The 27,209-nt window shown below is 39.8% G+C and overlaps 1 pseudogene; it reads left to right on the top strand.

Moving 5' to 3' along the window:
• Window positions 1-351: 351 nt before the first annotated feature.
• Window positions 352-5,155, top strand: LOC101844528 (annotated as a pseudogene).
• The last annotated feature ends 22,054 nt before the right edge of the window (window positions 5,156-27,209 follow it).

Here is a 27,209-nt window from a genome sequence, read left to right as displayed (position 1 = left end):
AACATACATAATAATTATGAGTTAATTTAAGTTATAAGAGTTTGTTAATAATAAGCCCGAGCAATAGGCCAAACAGTTTATAATTAATATAAGCTTCTGTGTGTTATTTGGGACTGCATGGTTGCAGGACAGAATGGGAAAGTAACTTCTGTCTACACCACTCCTTGGCATATATGTTCAAAGAACTTGACATCCTATTCCACAGTTTCTTACTCAGCCATGTTCACTGCTTCTCTATTCACAATAGCTAGGACATGGAAACAACCTTAGTGTCCTTCAACTGGTGAATGGATAATGAAAATGTACATATACACTATGGAATACTACTCAGCTGTAAAGAAAAATGGAATCATGAATTCTGCAGGTAAATAGGTGGAGTTAGAAAGATCATATAAAGTGAGGCAACTCAGGCCCAGAAAGACAAACACTGTGTGTTCTCTCTTACTTGTAGATCACAGCTCTGACCATTTAGAAGTGAGTATACATCCTAGAATAACTGCAGAAACCAGGAGAGCAAGAGGGACATGGATGGGAAAACTCTAGACAGGGAGTCAGTAGGACACAGGTGCTAGGAAAGTGGAAATGGGACAAACAGGTGGGAGGGTTTAATTGGGAAAGAAGGCACATATGGAGGGCAAGGGAGGAGAGATAAATAATACTAAGTATGTTTGAAAAGGTCTATAAAAACATTTTATCTTTACTTAAAAATACATATATAATGAGGCCAGCCTGGTCTACAGGACTAGTTTTAGAACAGCCAAGATTACAAAAAGATACCCTTTCTTGAAAAAACAAAACAAAACAAAAGTACATATATAGGTGGCTAGAGAGGTTGCACAGAAGTTAAAAGCATTTTCTGCTACTTCAGATGACCTGGGTTCAGTCCCTAGTACCCACCTGGCAGCTTACAACCTTCTGTAACTCCAGAACTGGTGTTCTCTTCTGGCCTCTACAAGCACCAAGTGTGCATACAGCACATATACATACATACATACATACATACATACATACATACATACATACATACATGAAAAAGAACACTAATACACATAAAATAAAGAATACATCTTTAAAAATACATACAGAATATATGTAAGTATATGAGTGCACACACATACACAGTTTGAATGGCATTATCTCCCAAGGAGCCCCAGACTATCTAACAAAATCCACATTGTAAAATAAGGAAAATATCTCTTGAATTGTTTTTCAGGGGAGTTTAAACAACTCCCTAAACAATATAGGTTATTGCTGTCACCATTGCTTGCCTCCCAGAACTCGAAGATAATACGTTATCATTGAAGACATGGGAAGAGTTGGAGAGTGGAGAGAGATGAAAATGACAACATGTGCCCACATATGAAATTCTCAAAAAAAGTTAAAAATAAAAAGAAATTTAAAACTAAAAAGCTCTGTTCAACCATGTTTATGGCAGCATTATTTGTAATAGCCAGAACCTGAAGCAATCCTAGATGGCCCTCAGCTGAAGAATGGATGGAGAAATGTGGTACATTTACACAATGGAGTACTACTCAGCAGAAAAAAGCAATGGAATCTTGAAATTCGCAGGCAAATGGATGGAGCTAGAAGAAACCATCTTGAGTGAGGTAACCCAGTCACAAAAAGACAAACATGGTATGTACTCACTCATATTATCGATTTTAGACATAGAGCAAAGGATTACCAGCCTACAATACACACCGCCAGAGAAGCTAGGAAACAAGGAGGACCCTAAGAGAGACATACATGGTCCCCTGGAGAAGGGGAAAGGGATAAGATCTCCTGAGCAAATTGGGAGCATGAGGGAAGGGGAGAGGGAGCTAGGAGAAAGAGAAGGGGAGAAGAGGAGGGGAGAGGAGGACATGAGGGAGCAGAAAGTTTGAGTCAGGGGAAGAATAGAGGAGAGTAAGAAAAGAGATACCATAACAGAGGGAGCCATTATAGGTTTAAAGAGAAATCTGGCACTAGGGAAACGTCTAGAGATCTACAAGGATAACCCCAACTAACAATCTAAGCAATAATCGAGAGGCTATCTTAAATGCCCTTTCCCATAATGAGACTGATGACTACCTTATATGCCATCCTAGAGCATTCATCCAGTAGTTGAAGGAAGCAGAGGCAGACACCCACAGCTAAACACTGAACTGAACTCCTGGAATCCAGTTGCAGACAGGAAGGAGTGATGAGCAAAGGGTCAAGTCCAAGCTGGAGAAACCCACAGAAACTGCTGACCTCAACAAGGGGGAGTTCATGGACCCCAGACTGATAACTGGGAAACCAGCATAGGACTGTTTCAGACCGCCTGATCATGGGTGTCAATCAGGAGGCCTGGGCAATCTATGGGGCCTCTGGTAGTGGATCAGTATGTATCCCTAGTATACGAATGGACTTTGGGAGCCCACTCCACATAGAGGGATACTCTCTCAGCCTAGACACATAGGGGAGGGTCTAGGCCCTGCTCCAAATGATATGACAGAATTTGATGGTCCCCTACAGAAGGCCTCACCCTCTTTGGGGGGCAAAAGGGATGGGATAGGGGGTGGAGGGCAGGGGATGAGGGGAGGGAGAGGAAACTGGGATTGACATGTAAAACAAGCTTGTTTCTCATTTAAATAAAAAGGAAAAAAAGCTGTTTTAAGGAAGCACCATTTTATAAGAATCCTGTTTTGTCAAGCTTCACTATATTGTATAACAAATGAACAGAATCTTAGCATCATAACAATATATGCATATATCAAATGCATTGTACCACCTAAATATATATAGTTATTATGTGTCGGTCAAAATAAAATAAAATAAAATAGTTGAGAAAAAGATCAACTCAATATTAGAGGATTTTCCTAGCATGCATAAGGGCCTATATGATAAAGTGTGGGGGGGACTTTGGCAGATTCCATGGCAGGAGAGGGTGACCAAGGTGGGGGACAAACATGCCAGACAGACAGCTTAAGTGAGAAGTTTTATTAGAGAGGGAAAGGGAGGGAAGGAAAGAGAAAAGAGGTAAAGAGACACAGAGACAGAGAGAGGATAGAAGAAAAGATGAAAACAGGAAAAGTCTTATCTGCCTTAGTGGAACAGCAGGAAAAACAGAGAGAAACAGCATAGTGGGTGGGGCATCTTTCTTTTAAAGGGGTCCTTTGTACCTTCCTGCAGACTATGTAATCATGGAACTCTGGGCTGACCAGGGTACTGCCTGAGTGCATTCTGCTAGGTGATAGGGGTAGGCCAGCATAATGCATGAATCCTTTCACTTAGGATCAAACTCCAGTATTGTTTTTAGAAAAAGAAAAAGAGGAGGAGGAGGAGGAAATTGTTCTCCAGACAAGAATATAGGGACCAAAAGATATAGTAAGATTACTGTTGAAGTAAGATGATTATAGATACAGAAGAATTAAAGGGAACTCTGGCGATAATATGATAATGATAATGATGATGATTGTTGTTGTCACTCCCTGGCTACCTTGTCTGTCTTTGATAGAGTATCCTCATCACTATAAATATGGAATTATATTCTGAGTTTGAGTCTCAGAACCCACATTGTTGAAGGAAAGAAATGACTCCCATAAGTTGTCCTCTGATCTGCTCATACATGCAGGGGCATTTGAGCCCCCCCAAAATAAACAGATAAATGTATAAAGAGATACATAGATACATAAATAAATTGGGATACATTGTCCCAAAACCTGGTAGAAGGATGTTGACTTAAGAAACCAAGTACAGTAAAGCCCATTTTTCTTCTCCCTCCCAGCTGTACACAATGCTGAGCCTCTGCTCCAGCCAGAGATGTTGTGACAGAAGCAGAGTTCAACATCCTGCTTGCCACTGACTGACTCATACAAGATGACTCTCTAAAGACAATACCCAGCCAAGGCAAGCAAAGCTCATTTCCGTTTCAAATGCCATGAAAAGAAACAGAAAACTCCAATGTCAGGAAGGTGAAACATGAGGAAACAAAATTTTATGGGTTTGCTACATTCTTAATAAATGCTTAAAGGTAAAGTAGTAGCCAAAGACAGAATCCAGTAAGCCAAATAAGTATACAAAGAACATGTCCAAGATGATGTCTTTAATGAGACAGGGTGGAATTTGTTCATGATAACTAGCTTGTCATGTCCCATCAAAGGAAATGCTGTTCCCAAGGGGTCTGTTATCCCTAAAGCAACCTCTTTGCAGTGGAAAACACAGCCCCAGTGTACTACCTGCTTATACACTGAATTGAGACTATTCTTGTTCAGTCCTGGTATCCAGTCATAGTGGCCACAAGGTCTAGACAGCAGAAGAAAATACTGGTCAAATATTTGTTATAAACTTTTGGTAATTTTAATGTTCTGGGATCCAAGTTACATGGTTTTGACTACAGAGGAATCTCTTTACAAGACACTGCTGGGGAAGGGGCACCTACTCATTTGGTTAACTTCAAAGGAACAATTACAGTACTAGAAATTATTATAATACTACAGGATACAAGATCTGTTCCATACCATTCTGTTCCAACTTGGGGGAAAGACTTTGAAAAAGATACTTTTGAACACATAGTAACACAGCCTGTGCCTATGGTCAGCAGAGCTACCGCATTTATAAAGCATGTGGAAAAAATGTAGAGTGAAGGCCTGAGACATTTAATAGTATCAAAAGTAGAGAGGCACCACTTCTCATTAGATCTGATTCTGGATACTGTCTTGACACTGCATTAAAAGTCTCCAGTGTTTTGGGTAAGAAATTTCCTGTTACTGAGAACTCAAAGGACTACAAGTTGCTGCCTTCTTATCTTTATCTTAGAGTTATTCAGGGAGATGCAGTGAATATTAATACTTTATGGGAGATTGTAGAGGGAATGAAACAAAAATGGAGTATAGGAATGTTTCTTTCCATGGTGGTGGAGCTTTGCTACAGAAATTAATGAGAATATAGATAGTTATATTGTAACCAATGGCCTTGTGGTTAATGTCTTTAAGGACCCAGTTGCTTATTCCAACAAAAGGTCAAAAAGTTTTCTTCATATAGGACACAAGTAGGGTATTTTGTTACATTTGAGAAAGGAAAAGGAGACCTTGAAGAATAGGGTCACAATATTTTCTTCATACCATTTTCAAGAATAGAAAGAAAGGTGACAAAAAGCTACTCAGTTGATGAAGTCAGAAAACCACATAGCTGAGAATCTAGCTGGATGTGGCTCCTCATTAGGCTTTGTTCAGCCTGGTTGTTGTGCATGTAGGAATGTGTGCATCTGCATGTATGTAATGCATGTTCATTGTACAGATGTGTGAGTTTCTTTGTGTTTTAGATACACTACATATGTTTGTGGACATACTTCCATTTTAATTTTCTTTTTTCCAGTGTTTAGATGATCTTAAATTAGGTAACATTTGTTGTGGGAATTTGGCCATACTGTCTAATGACCAATGGAATGGAGTGGGTCAGCCTGATGGACATGGCTTTCTCTGAGGATATGTGACCCCTTAAGAAACAAGGGAGGAGATTTGCATGCTCTCTTGGATGTGGAGGGCTTCCTGACACCATGGTTCAGTGACTTGGTTCAGAGCTTTTCCCCACCCTTCCCTGGTGGATGAAGAGACAGAGGCACCACTTCACTCTGTATTTATGAGTGTGTTATTTCCATTTCATCCATTAATAAATGTTCTGATCCAAGACTTCCATGGATTATCTCTATATCTGAGCACCAAATGTAAACTGAGGCTTTTCTCTGTCCTGTCCAATCCCACAGTTGCTTCCAAATAATTGCTCAGTGGCTTATTTTAATTATAAATGCTTGGCCCATGGCTTAGGCTTATTAGTAATTAGCTGTTACATTTAAGTGCAGTAGGATGTCTTTCTGTACACAGTGAATATGTGTTGCTCTGTGGCAAGGCATGATAGATGGAGGCAGGAAATTCAGGCAGAGATACAGGAAAAGAAGGGTGGAGTCTGAGCGACTCCAGTCAGCCACTAAGGAAGTAAGACATGTAAAAAATGAGATAACAAGCCACAAATCATATGAGAAAGCATAGATAGGAAATATGGGCTAATTTAAATGAAAGATAGTTAATAATAAGCCTGAGCCATAAACCATGCATTTAAAATTAATATAAGCCTCTGAGTGATTATTTGGAAGTGACTACAGGACTGGGAGGGACAGAGAAAAGCCTCTGTTCACATTTGGCAGTGCATGTACATCCACATAAGGCCTGAGATCTTAAAAAGAGGCTTCTAGACACACAATAATGGAGTAAAAAACAATTTTCTAGTTGTGTCTCGCATACAGGCTTGACCTTAACATGGCAGATTCTTGCCATGGTGCATAGAGCTCTCTCCAAGCCTTGCAGCACACTGCATGGTAGATTTAGCTTTTGATCATGAGACAAAAAATCTAAAAGATGATATACAGTAAAAAGAGGCTCAAATAGAAAAACCTCTAAATAGCTTACAATGTGTTTTACAATGTGTGTATGTTTAAGAAAGAAATTAAAAGGGTATTCACAATTATAATAATGAATAAATAGTTTAAAATGATATAATAAAATCTTTAAAGGAAGAAATAAAATAATAAAAAAATAAGACTGTAGAGATGGGAAATACATAGGGAGTCTGGATTGTGTATATTATTGTGTTGACTTAAAATTTTTGATGGCTGTTGCACAAGAGACAGTTTCAGGGAGACATGGGATTAAGAGAGAGACTGATAAAACATACCAATTTAAATATATTAAAAATGCCTTAACTTTAAAACAAAAGTCAAAAAGTATATTTTTAAAACGGAACTTAAAAGATGCATTGCTTTGGAGAAGTGATTTTGCTTTTGTTTCCACAGGAAACAAGCTGTGGATTAGTTCCAGGTTAAGAAGGACCAGTTTTGATCAAGGGAGACCTGAATCTTGACAGGTAATAATTATCAACAAAGGTTATAACTAGTCTTCCCAGCGCTTGACCATTATCTCAAAATTTCTCAGGGTCCCCATAAGATTACTAGCCCCCTTAAACAGCAGAAAGTAGTCTAGAAAACTATACCCAAATTCCCAAAATATTGTTTATGAATCTTTGTTTTGATTTAAGGGGGGTTAGTTATAAATGACTGATGGTCACAGTCAATCTCTTTCTAAAGAAGAAAGGGGAATATGATATAGAAATCATGGGGGAAAAGGTAGATTATTATGATAAAAGGGGTAGATTGTTGAATCTACAAAACAACTGTTAATCTTAAAATACTTTACATTGGTATGGATTTTACTTTATTAATACAAATTTAAGGTCAATTTTGTTATACTGTATGTATCTCTACTCTTGTTTAAGGTATTATGTTTATGTAGCTCATTTAAAAATGTAATATATATTTTAAAATACAGATTAATAGTCATATATAATAGTTAAACTTATAGCCATATACATTTTTAGGTATATAGATATATTTCAATTTGATAGGTAATCTTAAAACACTTCAAAGACCTACAGAATATGGCATTTAAATGTTTTAAGTACTTACACTTTTCTCTACAGTGGGATAAGTGTGCTCCTGGCAGCACTGATTACTTCAAAGAGGATGATGGGCATTGAAGAAACTAATTATGGAGTTTGCCTTCAATGTGGCAAGGCTAGCCATTTGGGAAGGAAACTGATCTTACCTGGACTGCTTGACAGTATGCTGTATAAACTGGACATGCAGGACCCACAGGAAATTGACTGCCAAAACAAGGTAGGATGGTCCTTCAGGTTACAACTTCACAGAAGAAACTGCCAGACATTCTGCAGGACATAGAAGAAAGCAACTGATGAATTTGCCAATAGAAGCAGGACAGTCCTTCACATTTCCTGCTTCACTGAAAAGTCTGCCAGATACTCTAGCCCTGTAGGCTGAAGATGGTTGCCTCAGTATTGCAGAAGAATTCTGGGTGATTGTCCAGGCAGCCAGATGTCTCTGTAATTTCTAGAGTTTTGGAAGTGGCTTGTAACGTACTTCCTGTTTAGTCAGGTAATATATCCTTCTGGGTCTTTGATGGAGTTGAAGACTAGATAGTCATAATTATAGTTTCCTTAGTTATGATAAAAGATAAATTAGATATGAAACTTTGACTCACAAAGATAAGCTAGATGATAGAGTATTTTCTTTAATTTTGCCAAATACAAATAGACTAAATATTATAACCATAATTCTTGCTTGATAACTGTTTTTGTTATATGTAATATTACTACCTCCCTTTTTATTAGATAGAAAATGGGAAATGCTGTGGGATGTCTTTCTGTACACCGTGAATATGTGTTGATCTCATTGGTTGATAAGCAAAGCTATGGCAAGGCAGGATATAGCCAGATAATAAATCCAAGCAGAGATACAGGAAAATAAGGGTGGGCTCAGAGATTCTAGCCAGCTGCTGAGGAAGCAAGACATGTAAAAATGAGGTAACAAGCTAAGAACCATATTACAAAGAATAGATAGGAAATATGGGTTAATTTAAATGTAAGAGCCAGTAAGTTATAAGCCGGAGTCACTGGCCAAGCATTTATAATCAATATTAGCCTCTGAGTAATTATTTGGAAGTGGCTGCGGAACTGAGCAGGGCAGAGAAAAGCACCCGTTTACATATACTTATAACTACAAGCATGATTATGCTAAAGAAGGCTTTATAGGGCCCTTTGCTAATAGATAGTAACTCAATCTGGTGTTGATCTTTTCACAAATAACAGAACCAAGTAACTTTTATATGTAACTACAAATCACATGAAACAGATTTGCATAAAATTATCATGACTACCTTGGTTGCCATTCCTGGAACCTTCATCCAGCAGCTGATGAAGCAGAAACAGGCACCCACAGGTAAACACTGAGCCATACTCTTGGAATCCAGTTGTGGAGAGAGAGGAGGGATGATGAAAGGAGCCAAGATTATGCTGGAGAAACCTACAAAAACAGCTGACCTGACCTAGTGAGAGCACAGAGACCCTAGTCATAAAGCTGGGGAACCAGCACTGGACCGAACCAAGCCCTCAGAATGTGAGTGCCAGCTAAGAGGCCTGGGCAGTCTATGGGACCTCCAACAGTGGAGCCAGTGTTCATTCCTAGATCACAAATGAACTTTGGGAGCCCATTCCCTATAGAGGGACACTATTGCAGCCCAGATACACGAAAGAGGGCTTAGCCCCCCCCCCCAAATAATGTGAAGGACTTTGATGGTCTCCCGTAGAGGGCCTCACTATCCTTTGGGAGTGAGTGGGGGTTGGGTTGGGGGGCATGGGATGGGAGGGCAAGGGAGGATTGATATGTAAAATAAGATTGTTTCTTAAAGAAAAAAAGAAAAAATTATGACTGCTTAATGTTTGTATTTAACTTATATTTTTGTATAAATGAGATTGTGTTAAGATATATTTAAAGTTTGGGTGATTTAACAGTCTCTTTTCAAATTTTCATAATTCTTATGATCACAGACTTTCAAGAAAATATTTGAAATTAAATTATATTGCTTTTTGTCCATTAACCAGCAAATAAAATATGGCCTTAACAAAGTTGTTTGTATTGTTGCACACTGGGATGTTATGTCAGGAAATACACCCTACAGAATTACTAATCTCACTGTTCCAGCAGAATATGCATTACTTATTCTACATTGAAGAGAATAATGGTTCTTATTCCAATATTTAGGCACTGTACACTTCTATATATTGGTAACTGTATTGTACTAGTAAAATGCCAAATCCAAAAGGCCTGTTCTGCAATTTTATATATCAGAGATTGCTGGTGGCTCAAGAAGAATCTCAAGATTTTAGAACATGCACATAAATGTACAATATTGTCATAAGTGCTGGGCATTGGTGGCGCATGCCTTTAATCCCAGCACTTGGGAGGCAGAGGCAGGCAGATCTCTGTGAGTCCGAGACCAGCCTGGCCTACAAGAGCTAGTTCCAGGACAGCCTCCAAAGCCACATAGAAACCCTGTCTCGAAAAACAAAACAAAGCACAAAAACCCAAAACAATATTTTCATAAGTAATGAAGCATACTTTAAGGTAATTTCACTTCTGAGTGGCTATCTCAAATGCCCTCCCTGTATAATGAGATTAACGATCTTATATGCTATCCTAGAGCCTTCATCCTGTGGCTAAATGTGTTTTTCATATGTGACAGGTGTTATGACTTAAATGAACTGATAGAGTGGGTAGTGAGTGTGTTTAGTTTAAGTGTTTTGATTCTGTTATATCTTAATTAAGTTAAAAATTGACTTGGATTGTATTGGTTTTATTAATTTAAAAACAAACCCCCAGTAACTAATACTTAAGCAAGTTCTTGATGTTACCTCCTATGAAAAGCATGATTCTTAATAGATTAATCTTAATGCAGAAAGTTGGCTAAATTTAAAGTATTCATTCTCAAAGTATTTATAGTGATTTTCTGCTAGATCCTGAGTGGGTTATTGCATCCGACTAGACACTAGTTTCTTCAAGGTGAGTCATAGCATTAGGTTAGTTCTATGACAGTATTGGCCAGGCGCCCTGCAGACTGACTTTGGACTTTTCTTTTATTTTTAATTACCCACTATTTAAGGCTGCTTCCCATTTAAGCAGAAGAAACTGAGCAGCTGCAATAAAAACCAAACACTCTACAAATCCTGGAATGCTCACTTATATGTCTTAAACACAAACACACAAAAGCTAGCTAACTATGTTCTAAGAAAAGGAGCATGCCCTTGCATTTTAACAGAGTTGTTGGTTTTTCTGGGAGTGGAAGAAGCTGTATTTTAAGAATTTTATCTGTTGTTCCTTCTCGTTTAAGAATTTGATACTAGAAAACTGACTTAGAAACAAACATTTTAACAACTCGCCATTAAAGGTAAAATGTTAAAAGACATAAATAATATAAAACAGTTACACAAGAATCATTTTATCACTAGACTAATCTAATGAGATGAATTATTCAATAGCTTACAAGTGGAATTTAACAGAATAGAGGTTTTTACAGGTGATTCTAAACACTAAGGATAACATTAAGCATTATTCACTTTTAGTAATCTTCATCCTATAATCCATGCTAAAAAATTATCAGAAACTGACTTTTTAGGAAGTGTAACTTGTCAGAGAAACCAACTTTGAGCTGATTTGACTTAAGGCTAGCTTGATGAGATGGAATCCATATCTAACACTGCTTAGGTGGCCCAGAACCTGAGGCTAGATACCTCAGAGACCTAGGGGAGAACCAAGTATTGTTGTTCTACTAAAAGAACACAAAACATCCAGGAAATATGGGACACCATGAAAAGACCAAACCTAAGAATAATAGGTATAGAAGAAGGAGAAGAAATCCAGCTCAAAGGGGCAGAAGGCATATTCAACAAAATCATAGAAGAAAACTTTCCCAACCTTAAGAAAGACATGCCAATGAAGGTACAAGAAGCCTACAGAACACCAAATAGAGTGGACCACAAAAAAAATCCCCTCGCCACATAATAATCAAGACCCCAAACATACAGAATAAAGAAAGAATATTAAGAGCAGCTAAGGAAAAAGGTCAAGTAACATATAAAGGCAGACCTATCAGAATTACACCTGATTTCTCCATGGAAACGCTGAAAGCCAGAAGGTCCTGGATAGATATTCTACCTACACTAAGAGACCACGGATGCCAGCCCAGACTACTATACCCGGCAAAGCTCTCAATCACTATAGACGGAGAAAACAAGATATTCCATGACAAAACTAGATTCAAGCAATATGTGTCCACTAACCCAGCCCTACAGAAAATTTTGGAAGGAAAACTCCAACCCAAGGAAGCTAACTACAACCAGAAAAACATAAGCATTAGAGAATCTCTCTCTACCAACAGCCAAAAGAACAAAGGGGTGAAATTCCACACATAATTCCAACAACAACAACCATCGCAAATCGAAGAAGGATGAGCAATCATTGGTCATTAATATCCCTCAATATTAATGGCCTTAACTCACCCATAAAAAGACACAGACTAGCAGATTGGATTCGAAGACAGAACCCTTCCTTCTGCTGCATACAGGAAACACACCTCACCCTTAAAGACAGACATTACCTGAGAATTAAAGGTTGGGAAAAAATTTTTCAATCGAATGGACCCAAGAAACAAGCCGGGGTAGCAATCCTAATATCTAACAAACTAGACTTTAAAATAAAATCAATCAAAAGAGATGAAGGAGGTCATTACATACTCATCACAGGTGAAACCCACCAAGAGGAAGTGTCTATTCTGAACATCTATACCCCAAATACAAAGGCATCCACATTCGTTAAAAAAACATTATTAGAACTTAAATCTCATCTAAAGCCCCACACAGTTATAGTGGGAGATTTCAACACACCACTCTCACCACTAGACAGGAATACCAAACAGAAACTCAACAAAGAAGCAAAAGGGCTAATAGAAGTAATGACCCAACTGGGATTAACAGATATCTATAGAACATTTCATCCACATAAAAAAGAATATACCTTCTTCTCACCACCACATGGAACCTTCTCAAAAATCGACCACATACTTGGCAACATATCAAACCTCAGCAGCTACAAAAAATTGGAATAACTCCATGCATCTTATCAGACCACCATGCTTTAAAATTAGAATTCAACAACAACACAAATTGCAGAAAACCTACAAACTCATGGAAATTGAATAATGCTCAACTGCACCATCCCTGGGTCAAAGAGGAAATAAAAAAGAAATTAAAGAACTTCCTCGAATTCAATGAGAATGAAGACACAACATACCCAAACCTATGGGACACTTTGAAAGCAGTGCTACGGGGGAAGTTCATAGCGCTAAATGCTCACATGAAGAAACAGGTGAACAGTTATACCAGAGAATTAACATCACAGCTGAAAGCTCTAGAACACAAAGAAGCACACTCCCCCAGGAGGAGTAGACGCCAGGAAATAATCAAATTGAGGGCTGAAATCAATAAAGTAGAAACCAGGAAAACAATACAAAGAATCAACGCAACAAAGAGTTGGTTCTTTGAGAAAATCAACAAGATAGACAAACCTTTGTCCAAACTTACCAAACAGCAGAGAGTGAACACGCAAATTAACAAAATTAGAAATGAAAAGGGGGACATAACAACAGACTCTGAGGAAATCCAGAGAATCATTAGGTCATACTTTGAAAACCTGTACTCCACAAAATTCGAAAATTTAAAGGAAATGGATGACTTCCTGGACAGCTATCAATTGCCAAAACTAAATCAAGAACAGATAAGCAATTTAAATAGACCTATAACCCCTATGGAAATAGAAGCTGTCATCAAAAGTCTCCCAACTAAAAAAAGCCCAGGTCCAGATGGCCTCAGTGCAGAATTCTACCAGAAATTCAAAGAACAGCTTATACCAATTCTTCTCAAAGTGTTCCACACAATAGAAGCAGAAGGGTCTTTGCCAAACTCTTTCTATGAGGCTTCAATAACCTTGATCCCCAAGCCACACAAAGATACAACTAAGAAAGAGAACTTCAGACCAATATCCCTCATGAACATTGATGCAAAAATACTCAATAAAATACTGGCAAATCGGATCCAAGAACACATCAAAACAATCATTCACCACGATCAAGTAGGTTTCATCCCAGGAATGCAGGGATGGTTCAACATATGAAAATCCATCAACGTAATCCACCATATAAACAAGCTGAAAAACAAAAATCACATGATCATCTCACTAGATGCTGAAAAAGCCTTTGACAAAATCCAACACCCCTTCATGATAAAGGTCTTGGAGAGATCTGGGATAACAGGGACATACTTAAACATAATAAAAGCTATATACAGTAAACCAACAGCCAACATCAAACTAAATGGACAGAAACTCAATGCAATTCCTCTAAAATCAGGAACAAAACAAGGCTGTCCACTCTCTCCATACCTTTTCAACATGGTACTTGAAGTCCTAGCTATTGCCATACGACAACAAAGGGGGATCAAGGGGATACAAATTGGGAAGGAAGAGGTCAAACTTTCACTGTTTGCAGACGATATGATAGTTTACATCAATGACCCAAAGAACTCTACCAGGGAACTCTTACAGCTGATTAACACCTTCAGCAAAGTGGCAGGCTACAAGATCAACTCAAGAAAATCAGTAGCCCTACTATATACAGATGATAAAAGGGCTGAAAGAGAAATCAGAGAAACATCACCCTTTACAATTGCCACAAACAACACAAAATACCTTGGGGTAATGCTAACCAAACAAGTGAAAGACCTGTATCGTAAGAACTTTGAATCTTTAAAGAAAGAAATTAAAGAAGCCCTCAGAAAATGGAAAGATCTCCCATGCTCTTGGATAGGTAGGATCAATGTAGTAAAAATGGCAATCCTGCCAAAAGCAATCTACAGATTCAATGCAATCCCCATTAAAATCCCAGCACAGTTCTTCACAGACCTTGAAAGAACAATAATCAATTTTGTATGGAAAAACAAAAGACCCAGGATAGCCAAAACAACCCTGTTCAACAAGGCAACGTCCGGAGGCATCACCATCCCTGACCTCAAGCTCTATTATAGAGCTATAGTCCTGAAAACAGCTTGGTATTGGCACAAAAATAGACAGGTAGACCAATGGAATCGAATTGAAAACCCGGGTATTAACCCACACACGTACGAACATCTGATCTTTGACAAAGAAGCTAAAAATATACAATGGAATAAAGAAAGCATCTTCAACAAATGGTGCTGGCATAATTGGAGACTGGCATGTAGAAGAATGCAGATCGATCCATGTCTATCGCCATGCACAAAACTTAAGTCCAAATGGATCAAAGACCTCAACATAAATCCAGCCACACTGAACCTCTTAGAAGAGAAAGTGGGTGGTACCCTTGAACGAATTGGTACAGGAGACAGCTTCCTGAACATAACACCAGTAGCACAGGCAGTAAGATCAACAATTAATAAATGGGACCTACTGAAACTGAGAAGCTTCTGTAAGGCAAAGGACACAGTCAGCAAGACAAAAAGGCAGCCCACAGAATGGGAAAAATATTCACTAATCCCACATCTGACAGAGGGTTGATCTCCAAAATTTACAAAGAACTCAAGAAGCAAGTCTCCAAAACACCAAAGGACCCTATTAAAAAGTGGGCTGCAGAACTAAATAGAGAGTTTTTAATAGAGGAGTCTAAAATGGCTGAGAGGCACTTGAGAAAGTGCTCAACATCCTTAGCCATCCGGGAAATGCAAATCAAAACAACTCTCAGATACCATCTCACCCCTGTCAGAATGGCTAAAATCAAAAACACCAATGACAATTTATGCTGGAGAGGATGTGGTGAAAGGGGGACACTCCTCCATTGCTGGTGGGAGTGCCAACTGGTTCAGCCACTTTGGAAATCAATGTGGAGATTCCTCAGAAAAATGGGAATAAACCTACCACAAGACCCAGCAACTCCACTCTTAGGCATATATCCAAAAGATGCCCATTCATACAACAAAGATGTCTGTTCCACTATGTTCATAGCAGCTTTATTTGTAATTGCCAGAACGTGGAAGCAACCTAGATGTCCCTCACCTGAAGAGTGGATAGAGAAAATGTGGTACATCTACACAATGGAGTACTATTCAGCAGAAAAAAATAATGGAATCATGAGATTCGCAGGCAAATGGATGACACTAGAAGAAACCATCCTGAGTGAGGTAACCCAGTCACAAAAAGAGAAACATGGCATGTACTCTCTCATATATGGATTTTAGACATAGATCTGGGGAGTGCCAGCCTACAATCCTATGGCCAGAGAGTCTGGGAAACAAACTTTATTTTGTGGCTGATCGAAGAAGAGGCAGACTCCCTTGGTTAAGTACTGAGCTGAACTCAAGAAAGCCAGTAACAGAGAGGGAGGACTGATGATCAAAGGGATTAAGACTGAGCTGGTTTAACCCCCAGAAACAGCTGACCAGACAAAGGTTAACTCTTGAATCCCAGGCATTAGCCTGGGAAGCCAGCATGGGACTGATCAAGACCCCCTGAATCTGGGTGTCAGTGAAGAGGCCTAGGGAATCTATTGAGCCTTGGGCAGCAGATCAGTACCCATCCCAAGTATACACACGGACTTTGGACTCCAATAGAACAATGTGAGGTGCACTCTCACCCAGAACTCTTGGGAAAGGGTCTAGGCCCTGCCCTATATGAAATGACACACTATGGACACCCCCATGGAGGGCCTCACCCTCCCTGGAGAAATGAGAGGATAACGGGGGGGGGAGGGGAGGGCACGGGAGGAAGGGAGGGAATGGGAGAGGGACCTGGAACTGACTTGTGAAGCAACCTTGATTGTTATCTAAATTTAAACTGGAAAATAAAATTAAAAAAAAAAGAACGTAGCAATAACACGACTCATACTGACATTCTGCTATAACCATAGATCAGTCAGTGCCTTGCTCAGCCATCACCAGAGAAGCTTCCAACTGCAGCAGATGAGAATGTATACAGTGACCCACAGCCAGACATTATGCAGAGTGAGAGACCTTGAATACATGAGACACCTTGAATATTCAGCCCTACATGGGTTATTTCCATGAAACACTTCTCCCAGGGCTCAAGAAACTCTGCAAAAGGGGAGGAAGAAAGAGAATAAGAGCCAGAGGGGATGGAGTACACCAAGAAAATAAGGCCCACTAACTCATCATAGTAGAAGCACACATGAACTCACAGAGACCGAGGCAGTTCGCACAGGGCCTGCATGGTCTGCATCAGATGAGGTCCTACAGCTGAAAGGTGGACCCAAGCCCCATTCCTAACCCAGAAGCTACCTCTAACTGATAACCACTTGCAAATGAAAGAAAAATTAGTTTTCTCCAAGGGAGCCTCACTGCAAAAACAAACTACTCTTAAGGGTAGGCCCCATGTCCAGCAGTAGATGGCCAACAAAAAATGAACTTAATGGCATCTTTGGAGGTTCCTTGTCTTATAGTGTCATGCCAGAGCTTTTTTTCTGGTTTTATTTTTATTTTCACTTTTATTTTATTTATTTATTTAACCCTAAAAGTTTTGCATATACATTATGACTTCTGGTTTTGTGTTTTTCTGGGATTCCTAAGTGTGTTTCTACATTTATAAGTTTCTTTTGCCTTTTCTTGGGCTCTTTTACTTCTGTTCGCTTTGCCTTATTCCAATTTGCTTAATATTTAGTTCATATTTTATTTTATTACTATCCCTTAAATTCCTGTTTGCTTTCTAATAGGAGACAGGAAGCAGGTGGATCTGGATGGGAGGTGGGGGTAGGGAAAAACTTGGAGGAGAAGAGGGAAGGGAAACCGTAATCAGTATAGATTGTAAGAAAAAAATCTATTTTTAGTTTATGCTTTTGTTATTAATATTATTATATTTTTATTATTTAAAACAATTTTAGCTTTAAATATATTTTTATCATATTTTCCCCTCACTCAAGGCTTTCCAGATCCTCTCCCCTTCCCTACCCACCCAACTTAAGTTCTTTCTCAAAAAACAAACAAAATCCATAACAAAATTCCCCCCAAACCAAGAAAACCAAATAAATTCATGCTCAAAAAGAATAAAAACAGAAACAAACTGTAACCAAGTAAAAGCACATGCGTGCACACACACACACACACACACACACACACACAAACAAATCCACAGCAACAACAACAAACAGTGGCGTTCATTACATGTTGGTCAATTACTCCTGAACATGGAGTGGTTGGTATAACCCAGTGCCACTCCACTGGAGAAAACTTATTTTCCTTCTCCCAGTACATATAAATGACAATTCAGTTGTTAGCCTTTACTGTAGTGGCTAGGTTTTCACTCATTTTCAAAAAGTATAACAAAATAAAAATAATATGATGAAACAAAAATTAACACATTGAAGTTGGACAAGACGAATAAACAGATTGAAAAGAGCGTAAGAGAAGGCACAAGAATCAGAGACCCACCCATTCGCACACTCAGGAATCCCATTAAAAACACTAAACTGGAAGCCATAATATATGCACAGAGGATCTGATGCTGACCCATGCAGACCCTGTGCTTGCTGCTTCAGTCTCTGTAAGTTCATATGAACTTTGATCATAGTGATTTAGAGGCCCTTACTTTCTTGCTGTCCTCCATTCCCTATGGCTCTTACATTCTCTCTGCTTCCTCTTCTACAGCGTTCCTTAAGCTATGAAGGGAGGTATTTGATGGAGAAACATCCTGTATAGTGTTGAGTGTTCCAAGGTCTCTCACTGTCTTCATAATGTCTGGCTGTGGGTCTCTGTATTTTTTCCCATTGCTGCAGGAGGAAACTTCTCTGACAATAGTTGAACAAATCACCAATATATGAATATAGCAGACTATCATTAGAAGTCATTTTATAGTTACATTTTTCCTTTTTTTAGACCAGTATTATTTCATTTAACCCAAGGTCTCTGGGCTATGTAGTCTCAGGTTCTTGGTCACCCAAGCAGCGTCAGGTATGGATTCCATCTCAGGAAGTGGTTGCTTCCTCCCACAAACTTTGTGCCACCATTGCACTAGCCTATGCTGCAGGCATCTCAGAACTGTAGATAAAGGGTTTGTGGCTGGGTTGTTGTTTATGTTTCTCCTTTGGTAGCATTTAGAGTACCTTCCTGCATCAAAGATGCCAGCACACAGGGTGAAGGCTCTATGTAGGCACTGGCTGGACTTCTGCATGTTTAATGAGTTGTGGAGGTTGTCTTTAGCAATGGGGCCTTGGTGTGAGTTTGTGGAGAACAACTTATAGTCTTGCCAACAGCTTGGGCTGTTTGGGGATTTCCAAGGGGCCCCTTTGGCCAAGAACTCAATTAGAAGTTACCCACTTTTGGTACTGGATGCATTGTTTGGTGATAGCAGATAGTCCATTAGGACATTGTCTCTTCCATTATTTGGCAATTTTACTTAGATTACCTTCATCTATGTGTATATTTTAGAAAGTTTCTACTGTATTAGTTTTCCATATTACCCCTTAAGTGCCAATTAATTTTATCTATCTTCCCCCTCTCCCTCTCCCTCCACATAATCAGAACATATTGTTTGAGAAAAACTATTTTCAATAAAAGAAAAAGGGATCATCAGGAAAAAATAGAAGGCATAAATGCACAAGGAAGATTATTTGGGAAGATGAAAAGGCCCAGTTGGAAAGAGGACAATAAGGAGTGATGGGGAATGAATTTAATCAAGTTGCATGATATATATGTATGAGATGCCATAAAAAAACCCATTATTTTAGTACAAGGAATATACAGCAATAAAAGTTTTTAATTCCACATATAATTATGAGATAAAATAATGTCCAAGAAAAGCTCAGCACTGCCAAAAGCCTTACCATACCCTATCACCTAAGATAGTCCTGTGGAGGGCTGGAGAGATGGCTCAGCCGTTAAAGGCTAGGCTCACAACCAAAAATATAAAAGATAGTCCTGTGGTACTCTCTATCTTGAAGCATATACTGAAAAGCAATTGGAATAGGAAATATGTATAATTTGTAGCTCAGAAGGACTTTTCTGAGAACCCGAGAACATTCTTTTTGATATATGATTATCAAAAGTGATAAGGTCTGCTAGGCAAGTTGCACATGCCTTTAATCCCAGCACTTAGAGGCAGAGACAGGCTGATCTCGTGAATTTGAGTTCAGAGTCCATCCAGCCTGGTCTACAATGTAAGTTCCAGGACATCCAGGGTTATATAGTGAGACTCTTGTCTAAAAGAAACAAAGGAAGGGAGGGAGAGAGGAAGGGAGGGAGGGAGGAAGGAAGGAAGGAAAGAAGGAAGGAAGGAAGGAAGGAAGGGCTGGAGGGATGGCTCAGAAGTTAAGAGCACTGGCTCTTCTTCCAGAGGTCTTGAGTTCAATTCCCAGCAACTGCATGACATACATAATAATAAATATGTCTTTAAAAAGAAAGAAAAAGAAGGAAAAAGAAAAGAGGATAAGATCTGTCTCTCATTTTGCAGGAAGATTGAATGAACTCTTAGTTGGCTGTCACAAAAATAAATAGCCTAATGATATTTACATTGACCACAATTTTGTTATTTTTAATTTCACTGACTGTCATGAGTCCTCACATTTCCCCCTCCCTCATTCTAGGCTTAATATATACAAATCACCTCTACACAAATCAGGATGGAGCTCATCTCTTTCCTCTATCATCAGTCCTTACTAAAGCAAGTCTTAAATGGTAGTCAGCCACATTTATCTTAATGTCAGAAGAAATTTCAACCTCCACAATCTGTGAGTTCAAGTAATGATGTAAGGTATGAACACAGCAGGTCAGAGTAGCTACCTGCAACCGCACACTCCTATAGGGTGTGCCCAAGGATTATGCACGACATAGAAAAAAAATGAAGCTACCATTAAGGCCCCAGGAAAGTGTCTTTGGAAGGTAATGACTTTATTACTCAGGAACCCCATTTAGGATCATGAGTTCTAAGAATACCAATGCCAGTGTGGTTTGGATAAGAATGGTCCCCATAGGCTCATATATTTGAATGCTTATTCACCAGGGAATTTCTTGAAAGGATTTGAAAGGATAATCCTATTTTAAATAATCCTATTTGAAAGGACTTTAGAAGGATTAAGAGGTGAAGTCTTGTTGGAGAAGCGTGTCACTGGGGGTTTCACAAAACCATACCAGGTCCAGAGTCTCTGCCTGTAGAACAGGAGGTATCTCTCGGCTACTGTTTAGGACCATAAGTGTTGTCATACTCCTTCCATGACCCCACCACAATGGACTAAACCCCCCAAACTGTAAGCAAGCCCAGAATTAAGTTCTTTCTTTTATAAGGGGCTAGAAAGTGGAATATGGTGGTTTGATAATAATGGACCTATGGCACATATATTTGAATGCTTAGTCACCAAGGAGTGGAACTCTTTAAAAGGATTTATAAGGATTAGGAGGTATGGCTCCAGAACCATGAATGCCACCATGTTCCCACCATGCCCCTGAAATGTCCCCACTATAATGACTAACCCTCCAAAACTATAAGCAGGCTCACAATTAAATTCTGTCTTTTATAAGTATTGCCTTGCTTGTGGTGTCTCTTCACAGCAAAAGAACAGTGACTAAGACAGTCAGTACTGTCAGTGTGAAAGTGAAGAGGACCTAAAGCTCAGAAGTGAGTTCTTCAGTAGTATCTGGTAGTTGTAAACCAGAAATTCCTCCCTCACATATGGTACTCTTTTCTATCATTATAGCTTTCACTCTCGGATGTTGAGACCACTAAGGATTCTAGGTATTGGAATCTTGACTTGAATTTGACTTTCATCTTGAACACGAAACAATATCAGTGTCCAGAATATTCTTTCTTACTGTCTTGTGCCAGTCTACCTTCAGCACAGGAGTCTGAGTTCATCAAGTAACTCACTGCATTCCTAGTTCAAAGCCATCTGTTCACAGAGACTGAAACTGGTGTACACATTGTTACATATGACAAGAAAAAAATAAGATACTAAGAGCATCCTGACTGGGGTCTTTCTGCAGCTACAGAGACTGGATATTTCTACCTTAAACCCCACTTGTATACAAAAATAGATGTGATCAGTATCCATTAGAACCACAGGAAATCACCATCACCAAAAGCACAGTGTTCTCTTGATGGAACCAAGAAAGTCTACCAAATATACCTTACAAGACACATGCATACATGCATACCCCAAACCCTCTAACATTGGGCTATTCCCAGAGAGATGATGCATGGCACCAAACTGTATGTAGGTCTGAATAGCTTCTGTCACATTTATGTCTTTATAGAGATGGCTTGTAGTGCCTAAAACAGAGAAAGCACATGCAAAGGAATCTAATCACAACTATTGTCCCACTCAGCCTTTGCCTCCATCTGCTTGGGTTCTTGAAAGTCACATCCAATGCCCTGGAGGAAGAAGACGTTATCAAGGAACAGTTGCCTAGTTTTAATCTTTAAGTTACACTCTGAATAAAAATTGTGAAAGCTAGTTTTCCTGTGAAAAGAAAAATCAAGTTTTCTGTGTAATAGTCTGGAGGTTGATAAGGAATTAAGAGAATGTCCATACCTGGAGGGTGGAAAGAGGCCCAAATTTACCAGTTAGGGTAAACTTCAGAAAGAGCAGGGTCAGCCTAGACCAAACTCTACTCAGAAACTCAGAACTGAGAGGGAGAAACCAGAGACCATCTTAGCAATTTTTCTTCCACTTCACTTCTCTACCAACTAGGAAGAAAAACTACAAGACTGTTGGGATAGGTTCCTAATGGGAGATGTGACCTTCTAAATTTTTCTCACCTTTTGTTCATTGGGAACATCCAAGGCTATTTGTGTCTCATGGTGCCAGAAAGCTGCAAAAAGTATTAAAATGGGTCGATCACTCCACAGTGGCCACCAAGTAAGGAATCTAAGGACCAGCCAGGATGAAAGAGATATCTTAATAGGGAGATTATGGATTCACTATGGACTAAGGGAGAAACCTGGTGCTAGGGTAACTCCCAAGAAACCAGCTAAGACTCCCAGCAATAGTAGAGAGGATGCCTGAACTGGCCTTCCCCTGTAATCAGATTGATGAATGCCCCCTCTATCATCATAGAGCCCTCATCCAGTAATTGATGGCACCAGATGCAGAGATCCACAACCAAGAACCAGGCTGAACTCTGGGAATCCAGTTAAACATAGGGATAAGGGAATATATGAGCAAGGGAGGTCAGGATCATGATGGAGAAATCTACAGAGACAGCTGAACCAAGCTCGTGGAAACTCATGAACTCTAGACCCACAACTGTAGAGACTCCAGGGGACAGAACTAGGCCCTCCATATGTGGGAGACAGTTGTGAAGCTTGGACTATCAGAGGGGCCCTTGGCAGTAGGACCACGATACAACCCTGGTACATGAGCTGGCTTATTGGAGCCCATTCTATGCTCAGTGGCAGTAGGATCATTATATGATCCCAGTACATCAGTTACCTTGTAGCCCATTCCCTATGGTGGGATGCCATGTTCAGAGGGGCCTGGCCCCAACCTATTGTGCCAGACTATATTGACTCCTCATGGAAGCCCTTACCAGTGAGGACTAGCAGAGTCGGGGTGGGCTTTGAGGGAGACGGAGGGTGCGAGGAGGGGTGGGAGGGAGAACTGTGGTTGGAATGTAAAGAGAAATCAAAAATTTTTAAAAAGGAAAAACAAAAAATCAGTAAAAGATAAAAGAAAGAACACAAAAAGAACTATCCTTATAGCTTGCTCAATATTAAAAATCCACAACTCTATGCCAGGACCCAGGCCAGCTCAGGAGGGCATAGACACCATGGTTACAGTCTACAGAGGAAGTCTTCATCCCCTGCTACTACACTCCCTTTCTTGTGCTCATGGAATAGGCCTCTGTTAGAGCTTCCTCTTGTCCTCCAGAAGAGCAGGATGACAATGTGCTGAAGTTTTCCTTAAAGGAAAAAGTTGAACAGAAATGTGCAAAGAAGAGGTCAAATGGCCTCAATATTTTGGGTTATTGTTTTCTGCCTGTAGAATAAGAATTCATTCCTTGATCCTGGACATGGATCACTCCCTAGGTGATACAAGGTTGGCAGCCTGAAATGACACCAGGGCATGATAATATGGGAAGCAGACTCAGAAAAAAAACAGGGAAGCAGACTCAGAAAAAAAACAGGAGGGATGTAAGGAGAAGAGTTGTTCGAATCAAGTCAGTCTCCTTCCTAGCTACACATCTACTAGCTGTACACCTACTAGGTGTGCACCTACCTCTGCCTTGGTCTGAGGTAAGACACCACTGTGGTTTTTAAACTCTTCTTCCCCAAAGCCATTTTCAATTCCCTTAGTCTCTTTACCTGATCAAAGTCTGTATCTTCAAATTTAGAATAGCTTCATAGACCTTTTGGTGTGATACGGAAGGTGATAAAGTAGAGGAAATAAATGATACCTTTACTACAGAGACAGCCTATGAATTTATTTCCTAGGGCTGCTGTCATGAGTGCTATAAATCATACAGCTCAAGACAGACATTCATTATCAAACAGGTCTGGGCACAAGAATTCCAAAATCAAGACATCAATAAAGCCATGCTTCCCCTGAAAGTTGTTTAGGAGAACCCTTCTTTGCTTCCTCCAGCTCCTGGTTTTTCTTTAGTTTAAATTTTACTTATTTACTTTAAAGTTTTCTTATCATTTTATTTTATGTATATGGATGTTTTGCTTACATTATCTGTGTTTAACTTGCATATCTGGTTCCTACAGGGACCAAAGAGGTTGCCAGATCACCTGGAACTAGAATTATAGAAGATTGTGGGCTACTGTATAGGTGCTGGGAATAGAACCAACATCTGCTGGAAGAGAAGCCAGTGCTCTTAACTACTGAGCCACCTCTCCAGTCACAAATGTTGCTAACAGTTTTTGGTGCTCCTTGGAGCAGATTTAGAGAAGTAATCATTCAACTCTGTTTACTAAAACACATCCAGATTGCTTTGCAAAAGATTCTTAAGGTTGGGTAGGGACATTTGAAGGGGTCATTGGGTTCAACCCTAAACACAGCTTGGACAAAAGGGAATTCCTAGCTAAGAATCATATTGATGCATATCCATAGATGGGAATGACTAACAAGAAACATGGGTAATAAAAGTAATTATGGCTAAACCTAAGAGGATTCCTATTGAAAACAGGTCTGGATTCTTAAATGTCACTTAAGTGATGATAGAAGAAGAACCTAATCTGAAATTTGAGGTTCACTAGACACTGCAGAGTGGAGAGGGGGTGATAAACTGACTTAGCAAGGGTTCTTTGTTAAACCAGGATCTTCTAAAAATCATAGAGGAGCTTAAGAGAGGTTCAAGAGCCAAGATAAAGTTTGATTAAGCAGAAAGTCTTTGCTTCTGTGCTTGTTCAAGAAATGAAGAGATCTTGGTATTACAGGCTTGCTATTTTGGCTGTCTGGGGGAGGGCTGAGGCAGGAGGGTCACAAGTTCAAAGCCTGTCTTTGCTATAAACTAAGTTCAAGGTAAACCTCAGCAACTTAGTGAGGCTCTGCCTCAAAAAATTTAAAAACAAGTATGGATATATGGTTTAGTTATAGAGTGCTTGTCTAGCCTGTGGATGGCTTCTCAGCTTGATTCCCAGCACTGACCAAAAATTTAAAAATTAATGAAGATGCATTCCTTTCTCATTTGAACAATATAAGTCAGCTCTCTGATGTGCTCACCCTTTTTTAGAAACTGGCTGAATCATGTGTTAAGGCTTGGTAGCAGAGGATCTCTGCTGGTTGATGCTCATAATCAGACATTTTGTAAGGAGAAATTTCTGTGAAAATTAGTAAAACAAAGATTATTGTTGTTCCAGAAAACCCAGTTTCTGAGTATAGAGGGAAGCCAGCTGACATTTCCCAGTGTTAGGCTTAAGCATTGCAGTGGCAACCTCACATATTTCCTGGTAGCAGTTTGAATATCTAATGTTTACCCCAGCCATCAAAACCACCACTCCATGAAGGATAGGGAGGCATTAGTGAGTAACAACTGACCCTGACTTCCCCATATGAACCCTGCTCCATTGAGGTGGAAGAGTGTATATAGCAAACCTTCCTCCTTCATACAGATGAACACTATGAGTTCAGATATGGCCTCCTCATATGCAGTGTGGACCTCCATTGCCTCATTTGCTGCATCCTGAGAGAACCAGATTCATGACTCTGGGACTGTTTCACTATGACTTTCCTCACCAGGATCCTTCCTGAGACACTGCATAAAGCCATATTCCTGATTTTAAATATGCTTAAGTGTTGTTCTGCAGTGTCTGAGTCATCTGCTTTCCCATCTGCCACACTGCCCAAAGGCTGGACATGGTTGCCATGGTGATCTCTCCAGTACAAGGCTCTGAGGATAGGTCTCTGGCCCCAAATGCTGCAATATCCTGCTAAGGCCTCATGAGCACACTTCAAGGGTTTTTTAGAGTCTAGGTGCAATGATAACACTGGCAGAAGCTTAAAAATAAACCAGCTATTGCAAAGAGTTATTTGATTTAAAAAATCATGACTCACTTTCCCATTGAAAAGAGAAGCTGTTTGTTGAGAAGTAGTGGAGGGACACCAGCCCCACCACCCACTGCAAGCTAAGTTCCATCCAGAAGCCCAGCATATATACTATGGTCTGTTTGGGCAGAGGAAAGTGTCAGTACATGAAGGGCTCAGGCCAGGTAAGCTGCCTTGGTAAACCTCACAGGAACAGAGGGGATGGACAAATTGGAAACCTATCATAGTGCTCCAGAATTCTAGTGCTGTGCAGGTACACATGGCATTGCCAAAATGGGAAGCTCAAAGTATGATATCATTATGTGATAAGGGACTCTGAGGACGGAAAATCCTGGTGAGGGCTCTGGAGGGTTGCAGAGGAAAAATAACAGGACTAAGAACTGGGAAGGAGTCTGATTTCAGACACAGGTACTACATGTAGTATTTCAACTGATCCCAGGCTACAAGGGTTGCCCTGCTATGTACTGCAGTTATCAGTGCTCTTGCTCACATCTACATTCTCAACCCAGGTGTCTACATCTCCCTGAGGCCTGTATTTAGTGACAACCACAGAGTCCATATTTTCATCGCATTATATTTGGGACCCTCCTGGCAAATGAGATCACTTTCTATTGTTGATTCATCTAACACTAGTCCCAAACACTATGCCAGGGAGAAAGGGTGGGGGAGTAGGGTGAACCTTGCTGTGAAACTATTCCTGAGAGGAATTGTCCTCAACCATAGAGTAGACACTCTGAAATACTCTGTCAGCAAACATCCTTCTAAACAGAAATCCAACTAAGCATCTTATTTTGCAGAAGCATCATCCATCGGATCACTCAAGAATTTTTCTAATTTTATAAAAAGAAGGGGATATTCAAGGAGCTATGAGGACAGGGGCCCTCTGAATGTTCAGGACTGACTGGGCACCCCTAGATTCCTCTGCAGAAGGAAGGGTAGGGTGCAACTTCTAACTGGTTAGCTAGGAACCTGAGACTGACTCATCTAGAAACTTTACAATCAGATTAGGGGGTAGGAGCCATATATTTGGCCTATACCTCAGTTGTCTCACAAATTGGCTATCTGGTAATCCCTGGCTACAAGAGAAGGAAATGGAATCTCCAATTAGGTTGCTCTATAGTCTAGAGTACAGACCTTGCCAGCATCATTAGTGACAGACTGATGTGCGCTGCCTTAATCCACCAGATTTGGGGAAATACTTCAGTATTTGAGGAAGTATGAGATATATAGGACATATGAGCAAATGGGAGAAAGGGGTACTGTGTAGGGTGACAC

The sequence above is a fragment of the Mesocricetus auratus genome, unplaced genomic scaffold (genome assembly GCF_017639785.1).
Source record: "Mesocricetus auratus isolate SY011 unplaced genomic scaffold, BCM_Maur_2.0 Super-Scaffold_100003, whole genome shotgun sequence".
NCBI classification, from domain to species: Eukaryota; Metazoa; Chordata; class Mammalia; order Rodentia; family Cricetidae; genus Mesocricetus; species Mesocricetus auratus.
The sequence above is the reverse complement of the archived record's forward strand: the minus strand, read 5'-3'. Positions and strand labels throughout refer to the sequence as shown.